Genomic DNA, 25,181 nt, shown 5'->3' with positions numbered 1-25,181 from the left:
GACCAAGGTGCTAAGACTGCCAAAGGACCAGAGAATCTCATGTGAGGCTTTGGGCTTTGTCTCCAGTGTCTGAGCTGGGTGTGGAGTCAGACTGCTGTGGAACAGCTGTTTCCAGAGACATCCTTCTAGAGACATACCTGGTCACCTGTCACAATTTACATGGTTCTCCATCATGGGGATAAATGCATCCAAGGAAAGCTCACTTCAGAACAGAATATGGTATGGATTACAGACCTAATAGAGAGAAGTGCACCCAAAGGGGTGATTGTAATCTCTTAAGTCAATAAAACCTTGGAAACCTTCTGTAAATTGACCTCAGAAAATCATGGTTCCCTTATCAACACACCACTGTATTCTTTGATTTGTCTTTTCTTAAGCCATTCTGAGCAAAGGGCCTGGCCAGAGGATTTTAGACCTTGAATGGTGTTAACATGGGATAAAAAGAATGTTCTATTATTTTGCCTATTGTCTTACCAAACTCAGTAATCCAAGCTTTTCTTCCTTTATGTAGTGGACTAACAGGAAAGGAAGAGAGAACAGGCATTTGGTAATTCATTCTCAACTGACTTTGAGAAACCATAAGTCACATTAGAGAGGACCTGTGTGCTTCTCCATCTTAATTCTGGTCTACTTTCTCCCTCATTTTGTTCCAGTGGCCTTCTTTCCCTTCTTTGAATTGAGCACATTTTTTTTTCCTGCTACAAAATCTTTGCACATGTTGTTTATTCATCTAGAATGCTTTTCCTCTCTACTGATCATTTTCTTAAATCTTATACTACAGGCTTCCACCTAAATACTACTTCCCTAGCAAGGAATCTAAATTAGGTGCCCTGCTCCGTCCTTCATTGAACCTTTTAATTTTGTACATTTTTTTTCACAATCCACTTATACTTTTGGTTTGTCTCCTTTCTTATTTCTGAATATGCCATGGGCATGAAAGCCTCACAAAGGAACATGTAGGAGGAGCTAACACATAGTAGGAGTTAAGAAATATTTTCCATATGGAAGAACTTTTTAAAAAGATGTTTATTTATTTATTTGAGAGAGAAAGAGAGACAGAGATGACACAGGAGGGACACAGGAAGGGGTAGAGGGAGAGGGAAAAGCAGACTCCTCATTGAGCAGGGACCCTGACTCAGGGCTGGATCCCAAGACCCTGAGACTATAACCTGAGCCAAAGGCAGATGCTTAACCTACTGAGCCACCCAGGCACCCCAGGAAGAAAATTCTTTTTTGAAAAATGAATGAATAAATAGAGTTTCTGAAAAAAAAAGTGGCAACAATAATTGTGGATTTTATATTTTTTCATTTAAATTCAATTAGCCAACATATAGTATATTAATTTCAGTTATAGTATTCAATAATGTATCAGTTGCATATCACACCCAGTGTTCATCATATCATGTGCCCTCCTTAATTGTGGATTTTAAATAAAGTTGTACTGATGTCATTGTTTTCAATTAAGTAAACTTCAAAGTAAGAGTTTAGTTTGTATACAAATCAGAAGATTCAATCATACATATTTAAAATCCCGTTTTTCTCAATAGAAGCATGTCCTTTAGGTCAAGTTTACACACTTCTATCTTCCTGCAATATCAGAGAATTTTTAATAGCTAGCTTTATAGGGCTTTGTAGGTACAGGAAAAATCACTGTATTGATGTTAAGCGAAGGGTAGAGAAGGCATTTCTATTAAGCTGTTGACCTAGTTTCTTTCTCTCTGGCTTCTTTAAGGAAATTGAAAAGTCCTCAACTAGGTACAATTTGAGGGTGGCTTTACACTGCTGTCTGGTCAGACGCATATAGCTAGAGTAGGTTTTATAGACTTATGTATGTTCTATTCACTTACATAATTTTCTGTCATCAAGAAGAAAAAAAGGTCAAATTCTTGATGTTTCTGAATCCATTGTAAAACAAGGTATCTGGATGTTACTTTAGAAACAGTATTGATTGGTACAGAGTTCAAAGCATTTTCGATTATTATACAAAGGTTTATGTGGCAGGTTTAGTAAATTTTACATATAGAAAATGTTGGGATTAATGGAGTCCATGACAAGCAGTTTAATGTTTTAAATAAAGCACTGAATGGTAGGAGAGAGATCAACTAGAATGTGCTACCATTTGCCTATTACTGCAGTAAGATACCTTTATTGTTAATGTAGTAAGATTATTTATCCATGCCCTTTAATCCAGCAATTTTACTTCAAAAAGTTCATTTTACAGATTGTTACACAAGTGTATAAAAATTCTTTATGTAACATTTTTGTTGAAGAACAAAAACCCTAGAAACAGCTTAAATGTCAATCAATATAGGACTTTATCCCCTAACATATATTGTCGGCTCTCTGCCAGAAATTATTCAAAGTATTTTTCACACATTCAGTTAATCTTCATAATGACAATCTTCAGTTATTGTCTTCACTTTAAAAATAAAGTAAAGTAGCTTGTGGGAGGCCACAGAGATATTAAGTGGCTAAGCTAGGGTTTGAATGTAAGCAAACATTTTAAAAAATGAGGTAGACCTAAATTTACTAACACAATATCCAGGACATATTTTTGGATTACAAAAAAGAAACAAGTTGCATATTAAATATAGTTCTAAATAAATAGCACTCTAAATGTATACATATATGTGTCTAGAAAAGATCTAGAATACCTATCCAAACCAATGAGCTGTTAACTCTTATTTCTAAGCAGAGTTTTTTTTTTTTAAGATTTTATTTATTTATTCATGAGAGACTCAGAGAGAGGCAGAGACAGGCAGAGGGAGAAGCAGGCTCCATGCAGGGACCCCGACGTGGGATTTGATCCTGGGTCTCCAGGGTCACACCCTGGGCTGAGGCAGACGCTCAACCGCTGAGCCACCCAGGCATCCCTTAAGCAGAGTTTTAAAGTGGACTTTCATCTTTTACTTTTTTTTATATTTCTGAATTATTTTAATTTTATATATTTAAATGGTAAAGAAATGAGTTCCTGGGTTATTAAAATTAAATGCAATCCACATTCCCACCCCTGCCTTAAAGGCAGTGATTAAAAAGTATAACATTTACTGGTTGTATTTTTATTTCCTAATAATGAAAAGGTGTTATTAAAGAATCCAATTTTATATAGTCTACATTCGCATGTACATGAATTCTGTATATAGCAAATGTAGTCTTGAATAGATGACTTTCGTGGAAGAAAAAAAAGAACACAAAGAAAGTTAGATTATGTTAAATTCAGAATTATTCCCCAATTTTTTTAGACACACAGCATATGCATGAGACAAATGATGACACAATGAACCCATAAAGGTAACAGTATTGCTTAATAGTGGATTTAAAAGAAATACATTGAATGAAAAGTCATAATGGGAATTGCAATGATTTGCTGTATACCATAGTTATGCTTGGAGGATTCAGTTTAAAATTTTAAAATTTTCATTTTTTACATTTATTTTTAAAATATCTATCTATAAAACATGACTGAAGAAATTGGAAATTTCTTTGTCTTGATATTCATTGTGTTTGTTTAGTGTGATGCTCTAAAATCCATCTATGTGATGAATGTTGGAAGGCAGCATTATAGCTCAAGACTAGATTTCGATCACAAGAAGGAAATATGGAACAAGAAATACCTGTGAATCATGACATGTTGACATGGAATTTTGATAAGTCCTTATAGTAATAATGCGGTCAAAAGATTATTAACCCTTTAAATTCAATTCAATTTAATAAGCTCCTGTGAACATAAGCACTTTACTATCAGTCCATCCACAAACAATATACATTTAGAATATATCATGTCTAGAGACACAGCTACAGGAAGACTGAAAAGCAGAGTCCTCACTCTTGTGAGCAGGAGATGGAGGTGTGCCTGCTTGTAAAGAGAGAACTGCAGTGTTCAAGCACCATATTGAGAATTTGAGAAGTGCCCTCACTCCCTATAGAACTAGTCACTGCTCTTGAGATTTTGGCTAGAAAACCTAATCTTTTACTCAGTTTTACAAGAAATGAGGAATACACCTAAATCCACTCTTCTTAACCCATTTAGTCAGATCTGATTTTCATTACACATTAGTACTCACTCCATGGCAACTGAAGGATATTAAAAGTGATTCCAGGAAAAAAAAGTATGCCAGAAAGTGCTTCAGGTATTTTTTTCTTAACTAGGAGAGCCCAAGGGCAGAATGAGTAGGTCCCCAAATTTCTAGGAATGACATCTCCTTGTAGGGAGCAACCTGAAATATGCAGTTGCTACAGTCTAACTCCTAAGAGACACTCCAGTTATTTAAAGAGAGGGTAAAGATAACACCAGCAAAGCAATAGCAGTAAACGGATTTCTTTTTTATGAATATCCTTGCCTCATTTAGGAGATCTACTAAATTTCCAATCAAAATGAGATTTTGTTGCCTTCTGTAGCTTTAAGAAACATTTACCTATTTTCCCCTATTAACCACATGGGTGGGTAAAACTAGTTGATGGTCTCTTCAAACGCTCCATTAACTAAGTGACTTTTGGAAGTGGACATTTGATGTTGGACCTAAAGGCTAAACTATGTTTTCTAGACAAATTCCTACTAACAAATGAAACTCAAGAAGTAGCTACTATGTACTTAACACATCTATCATATCTTCTGCAAATGTTTTGAAACAAAATACTGAATATAAAAGATTCACTATCTAATGTAAAAAATTCAAACTGTTGCTTTTAAGGCAGTAATAAACCCACTCCTTAATATATATTCATAGTATAATTTCCAAAAATTTACATTCTTTTTTATTTCTCTTTTTACCAAATAAAACAAAAGAAAGGCAAAACTCTGCTAAAAATATTCAAAGGAAACAAAACAGCTACGCCATTTTAATTAAATGTATTTATCATCAAGCTAGATGGCTCCATGTAATATTTTATAGTTATTCCTGTTACTTTTCCTTATTTTAACTCATTTTCCCTCCTGTAGGAATTGTTAGTTAATACTGAAACTATCACACAGAGTTTTTGTTTCTTTCTTTTATGTCATCATCAAGTTCATTAATCACCCAGTGTTTTGACACCCAAATAATTGACAAAGCATTGGATGGACCTCTCCAAGGACTCTTCTATGCTACTCCACTAGAGTCTCCCCCTAGGCCAGGTTGACACTGAGCACCATACCTGGTGTGGTTGCTCCTTAGCAGTTCCATAATCCAGGCTTCCCTAATCTCATAGCTTTTCATCTTGGTCACATGACTATAATGAAAACTTTTCTTTAATGTCTTACTGAACCAAAGGCACGTAATACATATGGTATTCTCCTGGTCTTCCTGCTAGGAGGTAGATCAAAGACAAGAAATATCAAGTGGATTCCTTAAGTGCAGACATTATATCCTATCTGTTTCTGAATTCCCAGTTTCAGGCCCAGTGACCACATGACATTAAATATAGGTTAAATAATTTTTATTACTGGGAGAATCTCAGGTTTTTGAAGAAGTTGCTTTGTAGTCCTAACTGTGCCATCTTCTGTGTGACTACTGTGCGACTCGTAGTCGCTAAGAATCTAGTTCTAAGATCTCTTTCAGATATAAGAGTCCACCTAGATTGAACACTCTTTACTTTGTGACAAAGTGGAATGGGGACCTATTTCTCTAACCCTATGTATTTTTCTGAAAAAATTTTTAAAGATACATTTTTAGTGTGTCAATATATCCTGAGATAAAAGCAAGTGTTCTATCTCGACATATGTAAAGCAAATATCTAATCACATGTCTAAAAACTTACTATGGTGCCAAACCATTTGTAAGCTTGGAAAAATAATGCAGTCTGGATCTTTCATCCAGCTGTTTAACATATGTAAATACAAACTTAGAAACCCTAACACACTTTCCTGGAAGTGTGATAATCTTAGCTTTAGATTGATATAGATTGGTAATTTCAGAGAATGAAGAAACACTTAATGATTCATCTTCACTCAGTCCTTTATAGAGGAGGGGCTACTACTTTGATATGTTAAACCAAAAAATTCTGTGCATAACTGAGAGAAAGAGGTATGATTTAAGAATGAGCTTCATACGGAGTGGGAGAATTATGAAATCCATATTCTAAAAAAACTCCAGTGTCTGTTTACTATGGTTAACTAGTGTGTGGGTGGTAGAAATGGAGAACAAACCCCAAACACAAATTGGCTACTCCGTCCAGTAAATTGCCTCCACCTGCTTCCTACTGGGAGTCACACTGACCTCTTGGCTATTTTTTCCTATAAATGGATTTAGTTATAAGGCTTGGAAAATTGGATATATTTTATTTTCAGCAGCTTTAGTTTAATTGGGTTTATGAATGAAATCTTCTGTTATTATTTTTAAAAGTGCAGTTTACTATGGGATAAGGTGTGAGGCATATAGGGAATGGATGAAGGTATTAATTTCAGAGAAAAAAAATACAAAGACAATATTCACCAGCATATTGCTGTCCCTCAAGCTGATGAATTAATCTTTTTAGATTAGTTGCAGAGAAGTTCAACTTTTACTCCATTTTGAAAGATGTTAAAAAGCTATGGTTTCAACATTGTGATCAACATTTAGCTTGTAAAATGGTAATAATTTACATATTCTGGGACTCTATGGTAAGGATGATGTGAGGGACAGCACAGAAAAGCAGGCTGAAAACTATAAAAGCTCATATGAATATTAAATATAATTGCAGAGTACTATTATTGATGGTGAACTATAACAGATGATAGTTTACTTAGACTTTAAAGATGTTAATATAGAGCACTCCAACTGAATGATTTAGATATTTACAGCAACTATTCAGTTAGTCCATACCCTGTCCTGGGGTCATCCTTCCTGCCCTCCACCACCCCCTCCCAGCCACATATAGGTAGTGAGAAGAGTGGCAATAAACCTGGATCCACTGGGGCCAGACATGTAGACTATTCAAAGAATAACAGAAAACAATGTTCCAGACTTGATTCTCCAGCAAGGCAGTTACTCAGGCACCTCTCCCCAGTGACCTGGGTTTGAGGCTGGTGGGCACTGCACAACCCAGCTCTCTGGGGAGCAGAGCCATGTGAAGTGGTTGTGCTACGCCTACCAGCTAATATTTCTGTGGCTCTGTGTCACAAACAATTTGTTTCTACATCTTGTGCCATCAGGATCTCAGGAAAGATGTCCATACTTATTATTCATGAAAGGAGTTGATTGTCTAAGTGATTTGCCTGCTTTCCAGAGTGGGGAAAAACTATTAAAGGCACTTTTAGCCACAAGATTGCATTGTCAGCAGTTGGCCTCTTCTTCTTTCTTCCTCTCTCTCATCCTCATTCTCTAATAAAAATTGTAGATCAACTCATTCCCTGCTTGAATTGTTCATCTTGAGGTCAACATCCCTGGGACAACCTTTAATCCTATCCTGAAACTGGATGTGACACGAAGGAGCAGAGAGTGATGTAAGAAAGTTACAAATTGCTGGCTCACTTCTCAGGAAGGGGGACTGAGAAGTGATTAGGAAACATTTGGACTTGTAAGAGTGATGATCTAGGGACCTGGAAGACTGACTTCTTGCCTACATCCTCCTTCACCTTCAATTCCATCGCTGTATATTTTCTCCTGTGAGTACTTTCCACCTGTCTCTGTCAAGACATCGTCCAAAGTGGAAATGCAGTTGAGTGGAAGAGGGTTTTAGCCCAGAAAGCCCTAAGCCATATTCTATACTTAAGAGAAAAATAAATTGAGTGACTTGCCAAGGAACAGATCTTTCTTCATACTAATCAGTTTAGGGCAGTGGTAACAAAACAGTGGCAAAATCTCCAGAAGAATCTCCCTGTGAGCACTCCTAAGCCTCCTGAACTACTGAACCCCAGGCACATATAGCTACGTCCGTCACAACCTGGCTCCTGGGAAAGAAATGAGCACACTGCACTAGTACTTCCAAAAGGAAAAGACATCAAACCAACTACTTGCTTTGGTGACAAACACCGAAAACAAGCATGGTTTCAAATTTCCTATGCACCAATTGCTCTCTCAATAAAATCTAGGACACTTAAGTTCCTCTAGCATATTCCAGACGTGTGTTGAATACTATCTCATTTTATCCTCACAGCAATCCTACAAAGTCATTATTGTTTTATACACTACACACAAGAAAACAGGCTTTGAGAGGTCACGTAATTCACAGAAAGTCAAGAAATTAGTAAAATGCGAAACCAGGAGTTCCATCCAGCTCTGGATGATTCCAGAGTCTTTATGTTTCATTGTGTTAGAAAGTTGGATGCTTGAAATCTAGAATGTTCTAGTCTATAGAGAGGACACTGCATTTGCTATTTTTTCCTAGGCTGGCTCATGATAAAGTATTGTTTCAGCTTCTCAAAATAAGGCTGAAACAAGAGAAGCACAGGAGACTAGAATTCTTCTGAGTCCCACTATATCCCATGAGTGAAGGAATTCTCTATAGCTCAAGCCTCAGAACACAAGCTCTGAGCTGCAGCCTTAAATTTTGCCACAGCCTAGAAAGTGAGCTCAAACTTGGGACCAGAAACCCAGTCATCCTGATCTCTGAGAGGGACTAGAGTGTTAGGACAAGTGGTGGCTCTCCAGAAACAAAGTGGGCTAAGCAGCCTCCCCTCATGGAAAGGCTGAAGACAAGTAGCCTTCTGAGAATTTACTCCAGCTACAGTGCTCATTCTTTATTTCACAGAGAATCTTTTTGCTTTGATGATCTTAAAGAGCCATATGGAGAAGTATTTAACCAAATATGTAGACCAAAGTACTGGGAAGGGGTTACCACCACATGTCTCACACTGGTAGGCAATTAAATTCATATTTGGGAAAAATCAATATTTAATCATCCTTTTGGAGGACAGGAATTTTTCAAGATGAAGAGAGACAGGAAAATGTGATTAGGCCCTACAATTTATAGGAACAGAGAGAGGAGGTCAAGTAAGTTCCCACAACTCGGAGTCAGGCAGTCAGGCTTTGCATCTCACCTCTTGTGCTGACTAGCTTTGTGACCTTGCACAATAACAACAATAAAATAGGGATAAGCTTTGTTTCTTGAACTCTATATGTCAAGCATTGCTAAGTACTTTATATGCATTCTTTCATTTAGGATTAAGATCAACCCTATAAACTACGCGTTATAAGGCGTCTCTTAGAGATAAAGAAACTTAGTGTGGAGCAGTTGATAGAACTTGCCCATGGTCACAAAGCTAGTTTAGTGGCTAAGCTAGCAGTGGAACATAATGAATCCAACACTCAAACTCATGGCCTTTAGACTACTCTATCTTCAAGTCTCTGTTTCCTTATCCATAACATTCTGAACTTGGGCCACAGGGTCTGAGAGTTTGCCAGCCTAGTTCTGGGAGACCATGGAGACCTAAACATTTAAAAGGCAAAGCCAACAAGGCATTTTCAAATTCTTCCCTCTGTAGACTATAAGCACTAGTAAAACGCATTGAATCTGAGTGCTATGACTATTCTCTGCCAGAATCTGATTTATTTTGGACAAGTGGCTGTTTCCAGAGGTACAATTCTCAGCTGACCATGGGATGCTATGTTCCTTCAAGTAATGCCAGTGACTCTATGAAGGGACTTGTGTCTTCATCCAGCCACAGGCTCCTTCATCTTCCAGAGTAAGTAAAATGCCCAGGCCACGGTTAGGCTGTGATAGAAGCCCTGAACAAGATGCCATTTACCAAGAGACCTTGGTTAAGTCAACATCTCCCTAAGAAAGGGCTCCAGTGGCTGCTGAGCAAACACACAACATCAAAGTCTTTTAACATCTGTCATATGTTTTAATAATGTCACAATGTTCCAAAACAATGGTAAGATTTTGACCACAGGCAAATAAAAAAGGGCTACTGAGAAACCTGACAAATGCTACCAGAAAGAGCCCCTCAGAGATTTTCTTCGTCTAGTTCATATTTGCCCTTTTGCTCAGATTTTTAGTCCACTTGATTCTTTGTGAAGGAAATAAGGAGGATGTTGGGATAGCAATTTCCAATATCCAGATTCCAGACATATCAGCCTGCTACAGACAGAACTCCAATCCAAGGCATTCCTGGAATCCCCATGTTAATTACCACATTATCAGGTCCTGGAAGGAACTATGAGCTATTGTATAAGGATTCTGAGTAACTCGATTCCCCTAATGAACTCAAGCCACCCAGACAATGGAATGAACAGCCTGTAGCCAGTCTGGGCTGCTGCCTCTCACCCCCGCAGTCTCAGAGCCTTGGCCTCTCCCGGATTTGGCACATGGCCTGTCCTTTCCCACTGTCAGCCTCCTTGGCGCAGCTTGGCAGTCTTTCTCTTCCACATTGACTGCCTGAGTCTTGTTCCACCTCTGTCCCTTGACCCAGACACTGCCACTTGTGACACAGCATCACCCATTCATCACCACCTCTGCCTTCTAGTCTATTGATACTGCATTGTTTCTCCTGGGCTACCAGCTGTGACTCTCAGCCCCCAATTCCAGTTGTATTCCAGGCTGCACCCACGCTCACCTAAACCTTGCACTACACAGACAGATCCAGGTGGAATTCCTGAGCTTGGACCTTTGCTTCTGAGCACCTTCAGCCTCTGCACTCCATCCACTTAACTCTGAAACCCTTTTGGCCAGGGCTTCTCAACCTTAATATGCGTATGAATTGCCAGAGGGTTTTGTTAAAATGCAGATTAGGCTTCAGTAGGTCTAGAGTAGGGTTTGCAATGTATTTCTAAAAACTTCCCCAGGTGGCAGCAATTTGATTGATTCAAGATCAACCTTGAGTAATAAGCTTCTAAAAAAGGGGTTACCTCCTCTTCCCCTTCGCACTCCTGGAATTTCAACCTTATTATCACAGCCACCACTACATGTGTAGTAGTAAAGGTACAAAATAATTATGATACACATTGTGAGATGAATGGGTAAAGAAGATGTGGTGTGAAATGCAGTGGAGTATTACTCAGCCATAAAAAGAATGAAATCTTGCCACTTGCAACAATATGGATGGATCGAGAGAGTATAATGCTAAGTGAGATAAATCAGAGAAAGACAAATATCATATGGTTTCGCTCATATATGGAATTTAAAAAATGAAACAGACATACAAAGAAAAAAAAGAGACAAACCAAAAAGCAGACTCTTAAGTGTAAAGAACAAATGGATGGTTACCAGAGAACAGGTGGTTATAGGGACAAGTGAAATAGGTGATGGGGATTAAGAGTCACTGATTGTGATGAACACTGGGTAATGTATAGAATTGCTGAATTACTATATTGTACACCTAAAACTAATAAACACTGTATGTTAATTATAGCAGAATTAAGATTTTAAAAATGACTATGATACAGTCCCTGTTCCCAAGAGCACACAGTTTAGGTTGGGGTTCTCATTCTCAATATTATTCACATTTTGGGCTGATAATGCTTTGTTGTGGTGGGCTGTCCTATGAATTGTAAGATGTTTAGCAGCATCTCTGGCCTCTAAGCACTTTTTTTTTTCTTTTCAGTTTGTTAGTAATAGATTCTTTTTTTTTTTTTTTCTCTAAGCACTTTATACTAGTAGCACCTTTACCCACTGGACACTGAAACACCTACCTAATTGTGACAATAAAAAAAAAAAACATCCTCAGGCATTGTCAAATGTCCTCTGAGGGAGAAAACTGTCCCTGGTTGAGAATCCTTGGTCTAGGTGGGAGACAGACATGTAAATAATAATTGGAATGAAGGATCAAGTTAAACAGCATAATTTAGGAGAAGGGGTTACTCACATTTCCAAGTGTGTGATGAGCATCAGGCACATAGTAAGTACTCAAGAAAAGTTTGTTGGGTAAACAAATGAACTGCCGATGTCCTCACATTCCCTGGTAACTATTTACATTTTACCTTTCTGGCCTCAGCGGAAAAGATACTTGCACATTCCAAAGATAAATATCTAACTACTTTACTGACATGATGAATTTCCATGGACATTTTTACCAGGTGCATCAAAAGGGAAGAAAGAAAGCTTATTTTTCATAATTCAGATGAAGTATGGCTATTCGTAAAAAGATGAGGCTCTTCCAATAATAAAGAACAGTTTTTTAAAGGTAGTTTTTACTGGGTATTTTTTTTTTTGACATAATAAGCACATTCATACTAGAAAATGACAAAACAGAGTGTGTATACATATAACTCTGTAAATGAATTCAAGCAGAATGGTGCATTTTTAGCTTGGCTCACCTTAATGCATTCTCTTAAGCAGCTGTGTCTTTTCCCCTACAGGTTTTGTGAGGATGAATGCATTTCCAAGACACTCTATTCTGAGATGCTCATGTTCCTACACAGATGCATCTGACATCTGACCATGCATAAAAAGGATGGCAAGCCAGCAAGCAGATAAGCTTATGGAATCCACATAAGAGGGAAGCTGGAGAGAGTTAACATCTCTGGAATGGAGATGAGGAGCAGAGCTGTAGGCCTGTGGTCTTCATATCAAGTGGTAGAGCAAAAATAATGTCAGCATTTGGATTCATATAATAGGGTTGCAAGTTGAAGATGTTTGGGTGATTTATCTTATTAAGGAGGCAGCCATGGAGAAGAGTGTGATTTGGAAGCAGAACAATGGGTCTGTGACTGGAGATTACAGAGGTGCCAGGGCATTTGAGGACATATAAAAAGAAGAGGAGTGGAGAAGGGGGTGCATGGCATGGAACATTTTGGTGCAAATTTTTAGAGACGTATTTGGTAGATGTTATTATCCCTTAACATTTTGCAAAGGGAAGCCCAAAATAGGCTCATGGGGAAAGTTCTTGGAAATATATAACAATTGGACTGGAATACCCAGAGTTGCCAAAGGAAAGTGTGACACTTGGTCCCGTTGCCAAAGTCAGTATGCCTTGGCCCAAATAATGGCAAACCTTTCCTTTTAGAATACAGTTTCTTAATTTAAACACCAATGTCAGTTCCTGAACAGAAGTGGAAATCAGCAGATCTGATGCACAGGCCAGGCTCCAGGGCTGGTTGGCTATGTGAAACAACAATCTTGCTCCAATTTTCCTATCTGGAGAATGGGAAAGCTAATCCTTTCCACCAATCTATGCTAAATGAATATTGTGATAAAGCAGAGGACAAATCTCTAATTTTTTGTTGTTACTGAATGAAGAGCATTACTGCATTTAATATAATAATGGCTTCTGTTTTAATCCACAAATTTTGAAAACAGCAACGTAAATAATTCAACCAAAGAAAACCCCACACCCAAAACCCTATAATAATGGCCTTTGGTTTTAGCATCAGAAATTGGCTAGAAAGATACAATTTCTGGTTAGATTTCTTAGCAAGGGTAGTCTAGGCTCTGCTTATCAGAGGTGTCTGGTTAGTAACACAGCTCATATAAAGGAAGTAAATCCACAAATGTCAATTTAGGACTATTATCCCATGTTCTATCTAGTTTGTGCCTTTCAGTGGCATGTGATAACAGCAAAGCCTCTGGAACCATCCAGAGGAGAAAATGGACAGTCAGTACTGAGTCTGGGTTGTCTGCCATTGACAGCACAGGGCTGTAATTATGTAACATCCAGAGCAACCAACTCTGAAGACAACTGCCAGTTCTGTGTCATTAAGAGCAAGAAAAAAACACTAAGACATTCAGAAAAAAAATAAATAAAAGGAAATGAAATGACACAAATCAAAACAAACACTATTCAAGAGAGTTTTGTTTCTTATGCCTACGAAACCCATGTTGGCTCAATATACCAGAGAACTTCTGGTCCCTATTAAAGCACAGAGGCTCTTTTTTTTTTTTTTGAATCTGTCTTTTGCTGGTTTCAGAACAGAAAATTGCCTATGTTTTGCTGCAGTGATATCATCTGAATAATTCTTACTGTTGTGAAAGGAGCATGAATCTAAGTGGAATGATAGGAATCTAACAGAGTGGCAGCCTGGCATGCTGGGAGTAGGGAACCACTCAGCTAGTGCTTCAAGATCTGGATCTCAATCAATCACTACTTCACTGGATCATCCTGGGCAAGTCTGTACCTCATCTTCACTTCTTCTGAGAAGTGGCAAGACTGTACTAGATGCCTTCCAATCTGCCAGGAAAAGATCAAGGTGGTAAAGTAGGAGAGTCAGAAGTTACCCAGAGGCAACGTGTGATGGAAAGTAAGCAGTGACTCCTCGGTTGGGGTGAACCTGGGTCATTTGTGTGGGGCAGCAAATGAAAAGTAGCAGCCTGAGAAGTGATGCTGTGAAACTCAGAGTCACCAGGATTTCTGGGGATCAAGACCAATATCCTAATGTTATACTTTAGTCTGTGAGCAGAAGGAATTTCTCCGTTGGGAAAATAAGCAAAACAAAATAACAACAAAGCCCTAAAGGTGTGTTGGGCTCATAATTATTTCCGAGAGTGGTTCAGTCCTGTGGGGGAGGAGGGAGCCAGGTAGACGCCATGGAGATCAGACACCTGGCCAATTAGCTCCACAGGGAACGCTGCATAGGACAAAGCTCTGTCATCCCATCTCTTTGAAGAAGTGTCTTCTCTGGAGGCCTTTAAAAATAGGACATGCTCTCAGCGGGTAAGATGACAAGCTATAAACCTATCTGGGGGAAGTGGATAAGGAAGATGGCCTTCCAAAATATTTGGGGCATTGGGTCTTGTAGATTGTTGGACTCCAAAGCTGACTGAAGATTTTGAGATGATGTTTATTCAGCCTAAAGCTTCTGGACCCTGTGAACTATCTAGTTGAATTCTTTTGGAAAAAAAAAAAAAAACCCTCTGCCAGTGAAATCCAACTTATTTTTGTTGTTGCTGATGTTTCCTTCTCTATCATCTGCCTATCTATCTATCTATCTATCTATCTATCTATCATCTATCTATTATCTATCATCTACCTATCTATCTAGATCTTTTTTTAAGGATTTTATTTATTTATTCATGAGAGAGAAAGAGAGAGGCAGAGACACAGGCAGAGGGAGAAGCAGGCTCCATGCAAGTAGGCTGATGTGGGACTCGATCCCAGATTTCGGGATCATGCCAAAGGAGATGCTCAACCACTGAGCCACAGGCGCTATCTATCTATCTATTATCTATCTATCTATCTATCTATCTATCTATCTATCTATCCATCATCTATTTATCTATCTATATCTATCTATTTTGCTGAATTTAGCTTTTGAGGGGACAGATACCAAAGGATCAGGGCCTCAGGAAAAATCTCATTTCTTCCCTATTCATATTCTTAGTCAAAATGCATTTTAATGTTTTAGACAGGAATTACATTACCAACCTGGGAATAAAGTTTGCAGACATTTGCTGTGCCCTCTCAACAGTAACTAAGAGAAGCACCTCTCTAGGCCTTGGGAAGCACCGAGATAAAAAGCACTTGTGTTTTTGGCTGTACCTCCATGATCCTGACCATCTCCCTAAATTGGTTTTTGAAATATTTCCAAATGTCCAAGCAATTCATATTATATAAATAATGATTACCTGAGTATTTTCATCAAATTTTTTATATAATTTACATGCCATAAAATCTACCTTATTAAAGTCTTTAATTCAGTAGTTCTTAGTGTATTTACAAGACTGAGCAACCATCATCCCTTTGGAATTCCAGAACATTTTGATCACCCGAAAAAGAAAAAAATCCTTGTACCAATTACTAATCACTCCTCTTTCCCCCCTCCTCCAGGCCTACAATCACTAACCCACTTTCTGTCTCTATGTATTGCCTCTTCTGGATATTTCTTGTTAATGGAATCATGCAATATATGGCTTTTGTGATTGGCTTCTATTACTTAGCATCATATTCTCAAGTTCAAGTATAGCATGTGTCAGTACTAATGTCTTATAAGCAATTACTATGTATGAGATGGCTAGGGGTTGAAGCTTTTCTTTTCTTCTGGATGTATGGAGTTGAAACACACCCAACTCACCCTCACCAACCGTGGATGCCATGGGTCACAGGCTACATGTTTGTGGTACAGGCCAAGGGTTACCAGTTGGGTTAACTCAACAGGGCATGGTGGATTTCATAGAATATAAACAAGAGATAGGGCATAACTGGAAAGTGAGGAAAGAAAAAGCAAAATAAAGGAAGTATCCAAGAGGCACAGTTACGATCTAGGTGCACAGGTAAGAAACCAAATAATAGAGAAAAAATAGTGGGTGAGATGAGGTCAATGGCCAGGGATATAAGCCAACCAGCTAGGGTTGAAGTTTCTGGGTCTGTAGCAGCAGCCCTGACTAAAGGCTCCAGAGTTCTCTGTAACAGAACCAGAGAATATTTACACTAGAGGAGCCTAGAGCTACCTTCTCCAACTCCATTATTTCAAAGATGAACAGTATGGGCCCCAGAGAAGCTGAGACCTCCCCAAGTTCACAGACTTTAGGTACTACCCCCTTAGTCTCCTTTCTCCCCATAGAATACATTTTCCACAATAGCTAATTGCCACAAGGTCAACAATTGGATTTGGTCATATGTTGGTGTCAAAATGTAGCTTAGCAGGGATATACTCATATACCCTCATGGTATATAAGAACCAACTAAAGGTCTTAAGATATTTTTACATTAGCTTAAAAGAAAAACTCAGTGTCCTTTAACCTAATGTTTATTGGCTAATTGTCTAAACATAGGAGGTTCCTTTACATTTTATTTATTTATTTATTTATTTATTTATTTATTTATGATAGACATAGAGAGAGAGAGAGAGAGAGAGAGAGAGAGAGGCAAAGACACAGGAGGAGGGAGAAGCAGGCTCCATGCTGGGAGCCCAACGTGGGACTCGATCCCGGGACCCCAGGATCAAGCCCTGGGCCAAAGGCAGGCACTAAACCGCTGAGCCTCCCAGGGATCCCCTCCTTTACATTTTAAATGAATTTCATAAATTAGTATCAATGTATAGATTTAGAAACTGAGGAAAATGAATGAGGTTCCCCAAGAGGTCAAAGGAAAAGTCCTAATTCTGTTACTGGTTAGAACAGTGATGGCCAGAATTTGCACATAAATATCATGTGATGACCACTAAAAAGTGCTTAGTGTTCAACAGCATTGGAAAATTAACAGTTCAACAGGCCTGACTCTAAAGCACTTTTTCGTTTAAAATTCGGAACTGTTGGGATCCCTGGGTGGCGCAGCGGTTTAGCGCCTGCCTTTGGCCCAGGGCGCGATCCTGGAGACCCGGGATCGAATCCCACATCGGGCTCCTGGTGCATGGAGCCTGCTTCTCCCTCTGCCTGTGTCTCTGCCTCTCTCTCTCTCTGTGACTATCATAAATAAATAAATTAAAAAAAATTCAGAACTGTTGTACTTTTTTAATATCTGTTTTGCTAAAATTATGTTATAGAGGAAATCTTTGTTCCTTCAGAAAAATTGAAGAGAAATTAAAAATAAACAGAAACAGACCTTAACAGCCTTGAGATTGGTTAAGAATTTTTGGTGCATTCATACAATGAAACAATTGAAGGCATTAAAATGATGGTATGATGTATATTTATTGACATGGAGAGTTTGACAATTTGTTAAGAGGCTAAAGGCTACTAAGAAATATTGAAGATTTGTTGTCAATAGATAGATAGATGTATGGATATATAGAGATAAATAAATATATACACCTAAATATAAAATATATACCTAAATATAATTTATTAATTTATAATATTTATAAATATAAAATATATATTATACATATATTATATGGACATCCATAACATATTAAGAACTATACTCCCAAATGGGATTACAGGAGAATTTAGTTTTTGTTTTGTTTTGTTCTCTTATCTTAATCTTCTAATTTTTCCACAATAAAAACAGATCCTTTGTATAATTAAAAATGCTTAAAATAGACCTTCTTTTGAGTATTGTGATTGTAAGGCTGGTTCATTATTACTTGTTCCTACAAAAATATATTTTATAATTCACAAAAAAAATGAAACCTAGTCATCCTTATCATCTATGGAAACTCATCATCTATGTAAAATATTCAATTAATCTACATCAAATATGAATCAATACAAAAGGAAGCTTGTAAAGGAAACAAATGCCGGGACACCTGGGTGGCTCAGTGGTTGAGCGTCTGCCTTCAGCTCAGATAGTGATCCTAGAGTCCCAGAATCAAGCCCCACATCGGGCTCCCTGCATGGAGCCTGCTTCTCTCTCTGCCTGTGTCTCTGCCTCTCTGTGTCTCTCATGAATAAATAAATAAAATCTTTTTTTTTTAAAAAAAAAAGGAAACAAATACATGGGGTCTTGATTTACTTCTTACCCCTCCGCCTTGGTGCCCATGCCCCTGTAGCTCAAAGAGGTACAGCTTCTTTTCATTTATTCTGATTTATTAAATCAGCGTCTTCTCTCTAGCCCCACCATATAATTAATGGTTTAGAATTTAGTCTCAAGCTTTAGGTTGTCAGCCTTACATCTGAAACATGCAAGTCAACTCTGCCCTATTGCAAATTTTACAGATTCATCTCTTCCACAGGACTATCTGCTGAGTTTGTTTTCACCAATGTTTACCTCAGAGAAAAGTCCTATTAATAATAGGGCACTTTTAAATCACCCCATTTCTTAATTCATGAAGTTGAAATCTATAAAAACAGATCATGTTTATGTTCCAAGGACTCAGACTACCAGGGTCATCATGATGAACATTTGTGAAAGGCACTATTTTCACCATATATTACAGTTATGGTTTTCTCTAGAGTTGTATTGTATACATTCTCTAACAATGGTCCAGGAAACTGCATTCTGTAACATTTTAATCTAATTCTGTTTTTATTCAGTATTTGACAATATGTACAGGCACACTGTCTTCATGTATCCTGTAAATTTCACAGCTATTTTTAAGGGTAGACTTTTAATTCCAAAACCTATGGACCACATTTGTTGAAAAACACAAGATACGATTGGATAGCAAGTTGATCATAAAAACAGAAACAAAACTCCTACTTTTAGATATAGAATCATGGCTTGTCAGATATAGTGATAGACTTTATTAATTGTAGCAAATATATGTCAGTTTTATATATTACATTTTTTCATAATTATTTTCATGTCCTCAATGCCTAAAGCTTCAGCTTTCTAATAAACATTTTTATTGACATATCACTAACATACAAAACACTGAACATATTTAAAGTATTCAATTTCATAAATCTGGCAAGTTTTGAAATATGTATCTGTGAAAATATTGCTTCAATCAGATAATGAACATATCTAATCACCCCCAAAATTTCCTCAAACACCTATTTGTCCCCTCCTCAGGCAACCACTATTCTTTCTATTGACTCTCCAATAGTTTTACAAAGATAGAATGACCCATTGTTACATATTTTTGGAGGAGGATGAGTCTGGCTTTTGCTTTGGACATCATTATTTTGAGTCATCCATGGTGGTGAATGTATATCTTTTTTATTCCTAAATAATATTGTGGTATATAAAAGTGCCACCATTTGTTTACTCATTCACTTGTTAATAGATATCTGGGTTGTTTTTAGAAGTATAAGTCTTTGTCTAGATATATGCTTTCTTTTCTCTTAGGTAAACAACAAGAAATAGAATGGCTGGATCATATAGTAGAGATATGTTTAATTTCTTAAGAAATTGTCTCCTAAGCTAAATTACACCATTTTATATCCAACCTGCAGTGTTGGAGATTTACAGTCACTCCATATACTCACAAATATTTGGTATGGTCTTTTAAGCTTAACCATTCTTTTTGGTATGCAATGGTTTTTCATTATGATTAAAATTTGCATTTCTTTAGTGACTAACGGTGTGCTGCATCTTTTCATGTGTTTGTTATCTGTGTATTTTCTTCAGTGAAACATCTATGCAAATCTGCGAACTTTTATATCTTCTTAATTGTTGAATTTTGAGCATTCTTTATGTATTCTGGCTAGAAGTCTTTTGTTGGATAAGTTATTTGCCAATATTTTCTTTCAGTCTTGCTTATCTTTTTATTCATGGAATGGTTTCTTCAAAGAATAGAAGGTTTAAATTTTATCAATTTTTTTTCATGTTTTTTGTGAGGCAATTAAAACAGTCTTTGCCTAACATGATGTCTCAAAAAATTTCTCCCGTTTCTTCTAAAAATGTTATAATTAGGTTTATGATCCATGTTGAGTTAATTTTTGCAATATAGTATGAGGTATCTTTCTTTGCATATAGGTATCCAATGTTTTCAGCAACATTTGTTTTTCACTTAATTGCTTTTGTGTTTTTTGTGTTAAAAAAAACTGTTCATTAAAAAAAGTTGTTCATATGTGTGGATCTATTTCTTTATCACCATTTTGTCTGATTGATCTTTTATTTTTATGCCACTACTACACTATCTTGATTACTGCAGTTATAAAATAAGTCTTGAAATCAGGTAGTGTCATCCCTGAATTTAGTTCTTAATTTTCAAAGCTGTTGAGCTATTCTAGATCCTTTGCCTTTCCATATGAATTTTAGAAAGAACACAATTTCTACCCTGCAGAAAAAGGCTACTAGGATTTTTGCCGGAATTAATGTTGAATCTTTAGTTAATTTGAAAAAAAAATTGATATCTTAAAATATTAAGCATTCATGGAAGGCACATCTCTCCATTTATTTAGGTTTTCTTCAATTTCTCTCAGCTACGTTTTAAGTTTTCAGTGTACAGATCCTGCCCATCTTTTGTCAGATTTATCTTTAAGTATTTCATGACACTGTTTTTCTAAGTTCTATCTATATTTATTGCTAGCATCTAGAAACACAATTAATTTTTACATATTGATCTTGAAGACTATAAACTTGTTAAATTCCCTTAGAAGTGTTAGTAGTTCTACTTTTGTAGATTCTGTTGAATTTTCAATATAGACAATCACGTTTTCTGTGAATACAGTTTTACTTCTGCCTTTCTGACTTGTATGCTTTTTTGCACTGCCAAAAATCTCCAGTATAATGCTGAATAAAATTGGTGAGACCAGATATCCTTGTCTTGTTCGTGATCTTAGAGAAAAAGCATTCAGTCTTTTACTATTATGTGTGATGTTAGTTTTAAACTTTTTGTATATAGCATTTATTAGATTGAAGAACTTCCTCAGCTTTTCTGAGTCTTCATTAGGAATGGCTGTTTATTTGATCTTTTTCTACTTCTATTGAGATGATCATATGTTTTTCCATTTTCAGTTTGTTAATATGGGTTCATGAACATAATCATATGGTTAGTTTATTATTTTTGCTGCTGTTAAATTCTAAAACAAAGCAGTTTCTGAATAAGCAGAAAGTTACTGCCTCCATAACATTAGGTTGGCCTGAGCTAAGTAAATAAATAACTACTTTCTATCCTAGGACCACTTTGAATTTCAATTGTCTAAATCTGTTATAACTGCCTTTCTGTCTGTATTTGCTAGATGCAAATGAATTAGTTCTGAACTAGCATTGGTAAAGGGAAAATGCGCAGTGAATTTTAAAGTTGATATGTAACTTAAAATGTGGCCTCAAATCATGATTCCTGCCTGAAGAACTAGTCAAAATAGGTAATTACAAACAAAAATGAATCACATATCTTTAATGGCACTCTCTTATCCAAAATAAACCTTCTGGAATATTTATCTAGAGTCTTTTCATGAAGCTACAGTAGCAACCATCTTAGAAAATGATTTTCCAGCAACAGGGTCCTAGAGATATGAATTTATCTAAATTTTACTGTGGTTCTATGTAGCCTTTGGCACATGGTTGCAATACATTAAGAAAGAAAAAGGGGTAAAATTCAAAAGCTTCTTGCAATGAGAATATTTATCACTGGGCTGTATCAAGAAATGAACCTGGGCATGCAACCAAGATAAGTAATTGCACTGGGCCCAGGCCAATTTAAATTGTGTACTATAGACTCTCTATATAGAAAAAAGTTCACAGGCTTTGTATTCAAACACTATGTGGATAAAACATGATATGAAAGTCTTTTGTTCTCCAAGCAGGACCTGAGTTTCAGTTGGCAAGACAACCTCTGTGGGTATGTAGAAATCCTCAGACATAGTATGTGTAGTGCAAGGGGAAGTGTTGGTTTGTGCTGATCACAGTCAATAAAAACATATTTGGTATTTAAACCAAGATCTATTCATACTAGTATGATTCTGGAGTAAACTAGACTTTCTTTTGCAGTTTAAGGGCATTAGGAGACTGAGAGGTAATCTTGCTAGAAAAAAAGTAATTTACTAAAAGGAACACCACTTGAATAAGTTTAGATACCTCCACAAAGCAATGTGTTCATTTTACTACAAAAGACCTAGAGACAGTCAAAGGGCTTAAAGGATTAGAAGGATTTTTTTCCCCATTAATTCAAGCATCATATATGAACATTGAATTTGGTTGCATACTAGTAAATACTTTCGTATAAAAAGCCTGCTTAGCTCATTATAAATATTAAAATTAAGAGCATATTTTCTTTGTTTAAGCATGATAACAATTTAGCTGAGATCATGAATTTCAATGAATTTAGTCAATATCAATAAAAACTCAGACAAGGAAAAAGTTGATGTTCCATAAATACTTCTGCATAAACAAAATGAATTAAAAAATAAAAGGAATTTGGAAAACAGAAGATTAGACTACCTTATCAGGAATATTATAGAGGATAAATCTAGTTGATTTGGTCAGTACAGTGTTCTAGAGACTAAATTGTATTTTTCTCAGAATCTGCCTACAGTGTCTTCCAGATATATTTTTGAATAGAAACACACTGGGTTGAGCAAGTTCACTTGCAATTCCAAGCTACCGATTCTTGAGAGCCTCAGAGCCTTCCGTTTAGTTGATGAGGTTTAAAAAATTACCATATTGGGGATCCCTGGGTGGTGCAGCGGTTTGGCGCCTGCCTTTGGCCCAGGGCGCGATCCTGGAGACCCGGGATCGAATCCCACATCGGGCTCCCGGTGCATGGAGCCTGCTTCTCCCTCTGCCTGTGTCTCTGCCTCTCTCTCTCTCTGTGTGACTATCATAAATAAATAAAGATTTAAAAAAAAAAAAATTACCATATTGGAGACTACTCACATCTAACTCTCCCTCTTTCACTTTGCCCTTCATTATCTGGGTTTTAAATGTAGTCTTGGGAAGGAGTATAGTAAGATATGGGTTTGTTTTTCAGGTTTTCACACCTTAATTCAGTGAAAAACCTGGAGAACTCTGCTTAAAGATATCTTAGTAAAAAAAACAACATAAAGATAATCAGTGTGCAGAAAGCTAGCATAGCTAAAGTCTAATGTAGGATACTGTAAGCCCGGGGACCATCTACCGTCATTTTGGAAAGTCTTTTACCAAGTGCCAATGAAAGTCTCCATTACATTCGTTCTCTCCCTCTCTCTCTCTCTCTCTCTTTTTAATGAAAGCCTCCATGTACAGTTCCATCCGCTGGACCCATAGGCTTGCATGTCAATTCACACTATGATGTATAGCTTACACCTTAAAATATAGCCCTTGGTCATGTGCACCAACACAAAGATGTGGCAAGAGAAAAAGAAAGAAAACATGCCAGTGCTAGACATAGACAAGTAAATAAAACAACCCCTATGCTTCATTTTATTGGTCAGAGATTTTATTATCAGTGTAAGTGGGTGAAATAGGAACTTTCAAGGGAGAGTCAGGAGAAGGCTTCACAGAGATGATGGCACTGAAGCTGTACCTGGAAAAATAAAAAGGTGTCTGCTGGCAGATAATTCAGAAGTCATTGATATATGACTTTGAGACGTATTTCTATACTACCTCTGAATGATGGTGAATTTAAAATTAGAAATAGCAATATTACATTAATACGTAAGCCAAACTGCCTGGTTCTATATACTAGTTCTTCCACTAAGCTAACTCTATAGTCTTGAGCATGTTATTTAATTTTCCTGGGCTTAGTTTCCTTATCTTCAAAATGGGAGTAATAATATATTGCATCTAAGTTACAGTGATGTTAATGAGATGGAAGATTAAATGGCATATATATTTAACATGCTTAGTACAGTGCCTGGTACCTAGGAAGCATTCAAAAATGACCTACTATTATCATTATTAACACTATCCTCATCTTAAAGATGATGAAATAGAGCCATAGTGCCTCCATTTTCTAACCTGTAAAATATGTTTAATAAAAATGTTAACTTTCAAGTGCTGCTGTAGAATAAAGGTTTGAACCTAGGCCATTTGAAGCTGGAGCCTGTGGTTAGGACACCTACATTTTAATACATTCTCAGCACATCTGGCTGCCCCAGCATCGTGGACACAACTGTTCTGATGTGATGTGCTTAAGAGCTTAGCAAACCCTGTGAAATTTAACTTAGCTTTGTTTCCACAGGTGCTTTCCATATTGGCCCATTTGATTATGCACTTCTTTAAAAAAAAATCCTTCTTTTCATTCTAGGCTTCTCTTAATGGAATCATACAATTTTATTAACACTTGAATAGGTTTTGTTATGCATGGGTGGAAAACAAGAAATGGTCCCAAGCCCCCTGCAAGAAAGACTTTTCCCCACCATCAGATCCTCAGAGATCCTACAGAAAACTTCAAAGAGCTTCCTTACCTTAACGAGGGGGTCCCTGGGAGCTGGTCAATAGCCTTATTTAAGGAAATTGCTCCAAGAGAAGGAATGGGAGATTAAGAGTAAAGTTCCTTCACAGTCTAGGAGCCTCTTCAAAAACAAGGCTCCAGAATGACCTGATCATCCTATCAGAGACAGACGGCAGGGTTCCATCTCCAGAGTTCAGTAGGTCTGGGATGGGGTCAGGAATTTGCCTTTTTAACTAGTTCCCCCAATAGGAAGACAATCCAGAAGAAAAAGGGAGCCACAGCAAAATGAAGACAGTAATATATGAAAAAACAAACAAACAAACAAACAAACAACAAAAGACAGTTACATATGAAGGCGCTGGCGACTCCCCCTCCTGCAGTTTTGCTGGATTGTATTCTTATGCAATCCTCCTCACTTCTGCTTCTTTTCTTCTCAGAGCCACTCTGAGCATATTTCCAAATGGGAGTCTCGCTTTACAGGCAGAGCCCTGCATGGCTATCATCCAAAACACCTCCCTGCCTCATTTGGCATTTTCTCTTCACATATGACCCCATGATAGTTCAGAATCTCACAGTGGCCAAGATCTAATTTGAGGGCCTCTGCCCTCTCTCAAACTCTCTGTATCCCCCTTATCCTGCCTTATGTTATCACCACCTGACTTGTTTATTTATTTTTGCCCTCTTCCACTCAAATATAAGCTCCACAGGGACAGAGAATTAATTTTGTCCACTGGCTTGTGGTAGGTGTTCAAAAATCTTGTTAAACTG

At 37.2% G+C, this 25,181-nt stretch overlaps 1 protein-coding gene across 22 annotated transcripts in view; it reads right to left on the bottom strand.

Annotated features, from left to right (window-relative positions):
• SLC8A1 (solute carrier family 8 member A1) overlaps positions 1–25,181 on the bottom strand; it is a 385,502-nt gene that overhangs the window by 165,401 nt on the left and 194,920 nt on the right. The gene's annotated exons all lie outside the window — the stretch shown is intronic.

The sequence above is a fragment of the Canis aureus genome, chromosome 12 (assembly GCF_053574225.1).
Source record: "Canis aureus isolate CA01 chromosome 12, VMU_Caureus_v.1.0, whole genome shotgun sequence".
Lineage (NCBI taxonomy): Eukaryota > Metazoa > Chordata > Mammalia > Carnivora > Canidae > Canis > Canis aureus.
The sequence above is the reverse complement of the archived record's forward strand: the minus strand, read 5'-3'. Positions and strand labels throughout refer to the sequence as shown.